The sequence below is a fragment of the Natator depressus genome, chromosome 6 (assembly GCF_965152275.1).
Source record: "Natator depressus isolate rNatDep1 chromosome 6, rNatDep2.hap1, whole genome shotgun sequence".
In the NCBI taxonomy this organism is placed as follows: Eukaryota; Metazoa; Chordata; order Testudines; family Cheloniidae; genus Natator; species Natator depressus.
In genome coordinates this window covers 2472225-2479097 of record NC_134239.1, presented here as the reverse complement: position 1 = coordinate 2479097, position 6873 = coordinate 2472225, and positions in this window count along the sequence as shown.

Below are 6873 nucleotides of genomic sequence, written 5' to 3'. Positions count from 1 at the left end.
AGGAGGGAGAACATCAAAGTGTCTGTGTCAGTCTATGTGATGCTTTTGCTGGGGACAGAACAGGAATCGAGTCTTAGAACTTAGTAAGTAATCTAGCTAGAGATGTGTTAGATTATGATTTCTTTAAATGAAATAAGTTATGCTGAACAGAATGAATATTCCTGTTGTTGTGTCTTTTTGTAACCTAAGGTTTTGCCTAGAGGGATTCTTTATGGTTTGAATCTAATTACCCTGTAAGGTATTTACCATCCTGATTTTACAGAGGTGATTCTTTTTACTTTTTCTTCCATTAAAATTCTTCTTTTGAGAAACTGAATGCTTTCTCATTGTTCTTAAGATCCAAGGGTTTGGGTCTGTGTTCACCTATGCAAATTGGTGAGGATTTTTACCAAACCTTCCCCAGGAAGTGGAGTGCAAGGGTTGGGAGGATTTTGGGGGGAAAGACGTTTCCAAACAACGCTTTCCCAGTAACCCAGATAAACGTTTGGTGGTGGCAGTGGAAGTCCAAGGCCAAAGGGTAAAATAGTTTGTACCCTGGGGAAGTTTTAACCCAAGCTGGTAAAAGTAAGCTTAGGAGGTTTTCATGCCGGTCCCCACATCTGTACCCTAGAGTTCAAAGTGGGGAAGGAACCTTGACAGATCCAACCCCCAAATAAATCAGTTTTACCCTGTATAAAGATTATACAGGGTAAACTCATAAATTGTCTGCCCTCTATAACACTGATAGAGAGATCTGCACAGCTGTTTGCTTCCCCCGGGTTTTAATTACTTACTCTGGGTTAATTAATAAGCAAAAGTGAATTTATTAAATATAAAAAGTAGGATTTAAGTGGTTCCAAGTAATAACAGACAAAACAAAGTAAGTCACCAAGTAAAATAAAGCAAATACGCAAGTCTAAGCCTAATACATTTAAGAAACGGCATCCGATGAAGTGAGCTGTAGCTCACGAAAGCTTATGCTCAAATAAATTTGTTAGTCTCTAAGGTCCCACAAGTCCTCCTTTTCTTTTTGATCATAGATGAAATCTCACTCTGGAGATGTTCCAATAAGTTTTTTTCACAGACTGGACTCCTTCCTAGTCTGGGTCCAGCAATCACTCACACCCCCGTGGTTACTGTCCTTTGTTCCAATTTCTTTCAGGCATGTCCTTGGGGTGCAGAGTCCGTCTCTTGAGCCAGCTGCAGACTAAATGGAGGGGCTTCCAAGGCCTTTTATATTCTCTCTCTTGTGAGCAGAAACCCCTTTTTTCTTCTGTGCAAAGTCACGGCAACAAGATGGGGTTTGTAGCCACCTGAGCAAGTCACATGTCTATGAATGATTCAGCTTGTTGCAGGCCGATGCCATTGATTACATGTTAGTTTGAATGTTCCCAGGAATCTCAGATGTGGATTGGCGTCTCCCAAAGTCCATTGTCATTCAAGTGTTTCTTGACTGGGCACTTACTGAGAATAGTCCTTTCTCAAGAAGCTGACCAAATGCTTCCCTGAAGCTACTTAGAATCAAACGCATTGAGATACAAGTACATCACCAATATTCATAAGTTCAAATACAAAAATGGTACACACATACAGACAGCATAATCATAACCAGCAAACTACAACCTTTCCATAGACACCCCACTTGAGCTCCTCTGTACAAGGCCTGGTGCAAACATAGAACCCTGGTTGCAATAATGATCTGTACGCTCACAGTTCATGTCAATAACATCACAACGGTGTTGGCTGGGGCGGGGTGAGAGGCCCTGGATGGATCTGGAGGGAAGGGGAAAGAGACTGAAAGTTTGTGGAGGGAATAACTGTTTGGGTGGTAGAGACATGGCTGGTACTTAAAGCCCCTGATCCCCTTGTATCTCGAAGAGCTGAGCTAAGAGCTGGAATTGCCTTGGGGAGGCAGAGCTCACCAGGGGAGCCAGTTGTGCAGCCCGAGAATAGCCGATGGGCGAGCCCAGTGGCAGTCTGGGTAACTGAGCGGCAGCAGAGCAAAGGAGCAGCTGGATTCTGCCTTAGCTCACAGTGTCTGGTGCGGGAGGAGCCGCGGGAGAGCCATTGCACGTACTACAGCGGGAGCAGAGGAACTCACAGCAGCCGAGCGACTGGTGAAGGCTCCCTGTCCTAGCTGCTGGAAGCACTATCACAGGGCAGGGGCAGAGCCCCGGAGCTGCCAACAGACCAGAGACCCTGACTTTTCTGAACTCCTGGAACCCCAAACCGTGGACAAGGAAGTTGGGAGACATGAGGGGAGGTGATGGTGGGGGGCAGAACAAACTGTGTTCAGGGTCCCATTTGTTTGGGACTGTGTCTGATGCAGCCTGAAGTACACAGCGGTGGAAGGCGTAAAACCTTAAATATATGTCCCCAGTTCAACCCGGCCCTTCCCTTTTCTCTCCTGCCCCCAGCAAAGTTCATCCCTTCAAACCTCAGCACTGGCAAGTGGGTGCAGACTTGCCTGGCAAAGGCGCCCAGAGTGGCTACAGCTTCCCAGACAAGAGTGAGAACAATCGAAACCTTCCCGCCCGGCCCGGCCCCGCATTTACAGGCAGGACCAGCTGCAGACCTGCGCATGGACAAAGGAAAAAGCACCCAGGGAAAGACTCTGAGTCAGGACCCTTGCGGCTCAGCTGAAGTGAATGCCCTGGACCTGAGCAGTCTGAGGCTTCATAAGAGAAGAAAAAGGGGCCCAAGATGGGATCTGTCATGGTCGCAGGTGATGCTCTGCACGTAGGAGGGTCTCATGAGAGGTGGGTAGCAGCCCTGTGCCCTGGCCAGCCACTGCACGGACTGGCTGCGGGCGTCGGGATCCCTTATTAGACAGGAAAGGAGCTGGGTAATACAGGCAGGCTCAGGATTGCAGTTTATGTTTGTCGGTAACCTGGTGTTTCCAGCCCTTCTCTTGGACTCTTTTGAGTCTCTGTCTCCAGCTCTGTGAAATAAACCTCCGTTTGGTTTTACTGTGGCCACATCTAAGTGCCGGGTGTGAAGGAGAGAGTGGAACTGAGGCAACGCCCATCACCTGTGGGGGGTGCCGCTGGGAGTCTGTGGATCGGGGGGCACTACAGGTGTCCAGAGAATGAGAGATGGGGCACATTAGTGCAGCAGAGAGGGGTGTGTGGCAGGGGAAAGCGCAGGGCTTGGGGAGCCCAGAGCGGAGAGTCAGTGCTGTCAGTATCTGGGAGTTAACGGTGAATTTCCCCCAACTGGCCACAGGCACGTCTCTCTCACACTGTGAGCAGGGGATAGTGGTTCACCCTGGACACCTTGGGTAAACCCGCAGTGTCACAGGCAGATCCCACCTCTCCGAGAGATGGGCTCAGGCTCTCTGCAGGCTCAGGCAGTGACGCTGTGTCAGTTATACTGGGTGCAGTTCACACCTCTATGAGCTGCTTTTTCGGGCTCTCTGCAGACACAGGCAGACACTGCTGCTTTGATTGCCCTAAAAGGGGAAGAAGGAGCAGGATATTGGTCAAGTGACCAGTGAACTGGAGCAGTTTCGTACCCAATGTCAGGGAAAAGCCCAAAAAAGGAAATGCTCCTGGAGCCCTCTACAGCTGTCAGCTTCAGAACAACCTCTGGTGACAGCAGCCTGCTCACTGAGAAAACGGCCATGTGACTCTGCAGCTGTCACCCAGCCACCCCACCCCAGCATCAGCTCAGTGCTGGTTGTACGTCCCCTGAGAAGCATTGCAACAGGGCAGGGCTTTTTGAGGGCTCTGCTTGCTCTCTTCTTTTGCAGCCAGTATGAATTCTGCTAACCCGCTTGTTTCTTGGAAAGAGCAGTTCCCACACTGCTTTCGGTTTCCTCCTGCGTGAGACAGGAAACAGACCCGGTGGAGGGTGGAGGGTGTCACAGCCAGCTACTGACGTACAACATTTAAACCTGACAGCTCTCACCGATGGCTCTGCAACTCTTCATAGCATGATCGCTGCCCTCTGGCCTCGAAGCCTGGGATCCACAGCGAAGACATTGGGATGTTGAGAAGTGAGATGCCCTTAGCAGGGATCAGAGTTAGCACCACATTGTGGATTGGGGCCAGCTTGCTCCCCTCTCAGAGCTGATGCGCCAGGCTCTCTGCAAACCCAGGGGAGTTTAAGGAGTGGTTCTCCCTGCATTGAAAGCACATTAAACACAGGGAGACACGATTCCCTGGCGTTGCCCTGGGGTAACAGTCACATGCAGAGTGAGCCAGGGAGCTCAGTGTGGGGCATCCAGACCGGCTGCAGATGAAGCCAGGATGAGTTGTTAGCCCTTCCCTGCCCAGACGTCATTGCCAGCATGTCCCTAAGGAGCGCCAGGTCGGCAGGGCTGCTCTGAGAACCCCACTCTGGGCAGGGACACTTCATTCCTCGGCTCCCCACACGGGCCCTTTGGCCAGGTCTGGTGGACACGCATGTGCTTTAATGGGCACTGGAAGTGCTGGAGTTGTGACTCCCCTGGACCTAAACAGTTTGGCCAGAGCCCTAGCGGAGAGAAAGCTCCTCGTCAGCTCGACACCTTCAGGGAGTCACCACTACTTCTCCCTCCGGAGATAACACCACAGCAGCTGCCTCTTCTCAGAAATGCGGGATTTCTAGAACTGAAACAAAAACCCTCAGCAAATATTCAACTCTCCCAGTGCTGGGTAACAGTCACCCAGCTCCCGGGGCCGAGATGCAGCCACTTCTGGGGCAGGGCAGGTGGGGTGCAGCCATGCATAATGTTGCACAGGGATGGCTCACCCAGCACTGAGCTGCAGCCACCTCTGGGATAGAGCAGCTGGGGAACAGCCGCACATAACACCACACCGTGATGGCTCACAACTGTGAAAATTTAAATCAGTAGAAACTGAGGGAAAATATGCTTCAAAATCCATCAGAATTATAAGACAAAAAAATTGGATTCTGCCAAACTGTGCCAGGCCTTGCCATGGCGGCGTTTCCCAACAGACACGTGCCGGGACGTCGACTCGTCGTTCCAACCATCACTGTTTTCTGATACGTTTGGGAGGCAAATGTCACAGTCTGGAAAAATCCCAGTTTCCAGTCCAGAAACCGCTTGGATGGGAAATTTCTGCCCCGCCCCCTCACTGGCTGTTTTGCAGCTCGTCCGAGCTTGGAGCCGGGCAGTGAGAGCAGGTGCAAGGTGCTGTGAGTAGCGCCTTGTTTGGGGGTCTCCAGTGGGTGGTTCCAGCTGTGTAAGGAGTTCTGCGGGTGTCACTAATTTTCCCTTCCCCAGGTCAACCCCCGATACACCAGTGCTGAGGGGAGAGGCCCTGGGAAAGAGTCCAGGGAATGTGCCCAGGCTCGGCCCATGTGCCAAGTGTCAGGGGCTGTTGGCCCCTCACTGAAACTTAGTGGGGGTTTTGGCTGGCCCTGTCCCAAAAGAAAGGGGAAGGATTGAAGAGAAAGTACCAATGGGGAGAGGCCAAAGCTCCCAGTCAGCCTTATTGACAGGGCAGGCAGGCCAATGAAGGAGTCAGGAGCCCAGAGACCTGTTCTCTGTGTGAGCTGGAGCTGCCTGAGCCAGAAGAGGGCAGAGTTAAGGGGAAAGCAGCAGCCTGAGCTGGGCTGGGGGCTGAGCTGGGGCCGTGCAGAGCCGGGAGCTGGGACAGCGGAGACCAGGGATCCAGGGTCAACCTGCAGGAGGAGCCATGGGGCCAGAGTCGGGATACCGGAAACTGGCCGTGCCCCATATAACACTGTAGCTGAGCCTGGTAAGTGGCTGGGGAGAGCGGGGTGGGGGGCTGGGCAGGGAGACGTCGCCTGACGAGAGGCCTGGCTGGCCATACTCGGAGGACATGAACCCACCAGGAGGACCAATGCTGGGGAGAAGGGTCCTGCCCCCCTAGAGCCTGAGGGCATAGGTGCCGAATTTCTAATCTGCCAAGGGTGGCTCTGCCCATGCCCCACCCCCACTCCACCCCTTTCCCCAATGTCCCATCCCTGCCCTGCTTTTTCCCACCCCTGCTCTGCCCCTGCCCCTTCTTCCTGCCCCCTCCCCTGAGCGCGCTGGGCCCTCGCGCCTCCCCCCAGTGCCACGGAACAGCTGATCCATGGCAGGGGCAGGTGCTGGGAGGCAGGAGGCGCTGGGGGGAGGGAGAGGAGCTGATGGGGGGCTGCTGGCGGGTGCCTAAGCCTGAGGGCGTGTGGGCACTGCCTGAGCGAAGGTCTGACCCGTGGTAACACTGCAGCGCAACCAGGGCCTGGGCAGGAGGCCTGGGACATGTGAGGAGCAGACTGTGAACTTTCCTTCCAGCCCCATAGATGGTTGTTTCTAGTCTCCCAGGGCCCTTTGGGTGGGGCCCCTTGTTCCTTGAACTGTGCCCGTTTTCCCCTCTGGGTCAAGGGAACTGGCACGAGGACTCAGATCCGTTCGCCCTCCAGTGCTACTGGGGGCCTGCAGAACCAAACCGGTCTAGGGAGCTGCCCCAAGAGCCCGGCCTCGCTCACGGCTCCGGGTTACGGAACTAGAGAGTGAAAGTGGAACTGAGCAGGGAGCAGCCAGCCGGGCTCTGTGCAGAGCCAGACACGCAGAGAGCCAGGGAGGCGGCGGGGGACACCCAGAGACAACCGGAGAAATTGAATTAACCTCAGAGTCTGCGCTGGAGTCTGCTCACCAGGGTGAGCTCCAGGGGAAGAGCTGTAGGAAGAGGGAGCCCAGGGCTGGGCTATCAGGGGGCTGCAGGTCGGGAGTGAGGGGCACCTGCAGAGCTGGGGAGCAGGGCTGGGCTAGCAGGGGGCTAGGGGTCGGGAGTGAGGGGCACCTGCAGAGCTGGGGAGCAGGGCTGGGCTAGCAGGGGGCTGTGGGTTAGGAGTGAGGGGCACCAGCAGAGTTAGGGGGGCAGGGCTGGGCTGGCAGGGGGTGGGGGTCGGGAGTGAGGGGCACCGGCAGAGCTGCAG